Raw genomic sequence first — 2,599 nt, forward strand, 5'->3', positions numbered from 1 at the left:
GATAGAATAAGTACTAGGCTTACAAAGAATAAGTCCTGGGGTCGATTTTCTTGACTAAAGGCGGTGCTCCAGAATGGCCGCAGTCAAAAGACTGAAACAAGTAAAAGAGTAAAGAGTACATATACATATATACGACGGGCTTCTTTTCAGTTTCCGTCTACCAAATCCACTCACAAAGCTTTGGTCAGCCCGAGGCTATAGTAGAAGACACTTGCCCAAGGTGCCACACAGTGGGACTGAACCCGGAACCACGTGGTTGGTAAGCAAGCTACTTACCACACAACCACTCAAAGAAACAGAAAAAAATACCCCAGTAAAATTGACGGGGCAGTTGTGTTGCTTACATAATTTAAAAGTTGCTCCTCACACACACACGTATTTACATACATACATTAATGGATACATGATGATGGCTGTCCACTTGTGACTGAGGGGCACTGTCAATGACCATTGCCCATGCAAAATGCTTGCAGTACCCATGCATGAAGTTATTGCACCAGCAGTTAGCTTCACCCAGGTCTGTGTCTGCTGTTTCTGTGCTTAGCATGGTGCTCTCTTATGCAACAGGGCATCAGATGGGTGCCTCATGGGCGAAGGCACAACTTAAACTTTAGGTCCAATAAGGTTTGCACAGTGCCTCACAGTTCCTCTAAGCATTACTTATTTCTTTATTGCCCACAAGGGGCTAAACATAGAGGGGACAAACAAGGACACACAAAGGGATTAAGTCGATTACATCGACCCCAGTGCGTAACTGGTACTTAATTTATCGACCCTTAAAGGATGAAAGGCAAAGTTGACCTCGGCGGAATTTGGACTCAGACAGACGAAATACCGCTAAGCATTTCGCCTGGCATGCTAACGATTCTTATTTCTTTATTGCCCACAAAAGGTTAAACATAGAGGGGACAAACAAGGATAGACAAAAGGATTAAGTTCATTACATTGACCCCAGTGCGTAACTGGTACTTAATTTATCGACCCCGAAAGGATGAAAAGCAAAGTTGACCTCGGCGGAATTTGAACTCAGAACGTAACAGCAGACGAAATACCGCTAAGCATATCGCCCAGCGTGCTAACATTTCTGCCAGCTCGCCGTTACTCTCAATGTTGCTGACATGATCCATAGACAAGGCAGGCCAAGATATCCAATTGCAGTATGGGTTGCAGGCTCAGGAATGTAGGAGTACCATTATCTCAATTTCAAACAAAAGATCACCAAAATATACATTGCCATTCTCTGTATATCTTGTTTTTTATCAGAGTGACCTTCACCTCGAGACAAGCTTTAACAAAAGCTGAGGGATATCTCATTACCTGTGGTCTTCTAGCATATCAGACACCAGCCCCCAATTTCTGAGGGTCCATTGCTTGATAGTCATTGAACCTACACTCATTTCATCTGTCCTTTTGACAGGTCTCTCAAAAACTTCCTCACAAGTGCTAAATTACCTCCCACTATTCCTACATCACCAGTCAAAAAGTGTAACCACCCTAACTGCAGGACTTGTATCAACCTTATTGAAGGTATAACATACAATCAATCTTATTGAAGACTCGACATACAAATTCAAATCAGGACAGATGTTTTAAAAACTCACTTTAAGGAATTTAATATATGCTATCAAATTTAAGGAGGTAATGAAGATTACATAGGTCAAACAAAGATTACTCTAAGAAATAGACTGACCATTCACAGACAACAATTACAAGACTCCAGTACTTGACAGATTCCATTGAGTGGACATTTAGACATTTGTGCTCAAATTACAGGTCTTCTCACTCTACCTATGTTCAGCAAATGCCACAGGTGAAGCATGGATAAACAAAGAAAACACTTTTACACAAAAGTAGAAACCAAGATTTAACAAACTTTAACACAATCCATACACAAATAACTATTCACACACACAACTCATTCTGCTACTTAACATGAGGAACCTACACAACTAACAACCTAAACTTTAGCCACTGGACTCAACACAAACAACTCTTGCCCACTCTCCCACTAGACACATTAAATTTGGAATGCCTTGATTGTAACTAAACATATTCATTCTGCCATGTCGGACTTACCTTTAGGCACAAAATATACTAACACGGACATAGTGGGGGAACATACAAAAGGTTATAAACTTAAACATGCGTTCATTCTCTACAAACACATGACAGAAAACATTCAGAGCATTGATTGTTTGGACATGTTCAGTCAATTCTGTCAGCCTTAATTTATGATGCCAAATATCATCCCTAACACATGGATATAGTGGGGAACTTACAAAAATTTCTAAGACCAGTCATATGACTATCCTCTACCAATCAAACCCTATTTCAAACATATACTAATTTGAGCCATGAGCTCCCTATAAAAATAGGTCAAGCTTCAAACACTAGTCAGAAGCAAGACAGCAGCGACTTAAGCCACGTTTTTCTATTTGTAATCTTTGAAAATCAGTGTAAACTGTAGAACCAGATAAATCTTTAAATATATCAATAAAAAATATTTTAACTATTTTCAGTGCATTTTCAACTTCTATTTTTCCTATATTTCTACCACTGTAGAGTAAAATAACATTATTTTATATATATATATATATAT

General features: G+C 39.1%; 1 protein-coding gene across 2 annotated transcripts in view; it reads left to right on the top strand.

Annotated features, from left to right (window-relative positions):
- The window catches only part of LOC106884145 (spermatogenesis-associated protein 4), a 13,546-nt gene that overhangs the window by 10,295 nt on the left and 652 nt on the right, over positions 1–2,599 (top strand). The window lies entirely within an intron of this gene.

Source organism: Octopus bimaculoides, chromosome 28 (assembly GCF_001194135.2).
Source record: "Octopus bimaculoides isolate UCB-OBI-ISO-001 chromosome 28, ASM119413v2, whole genome shotgun sequence".
In the NCBI taxonomy this organism is placed as follows: domain Eukaryota; kingdom Metazoa; phylum Mollusca; class Cephalopoda; order Octopoda; family Octopodidae; genus Octopus; species Octopus bimaculoides.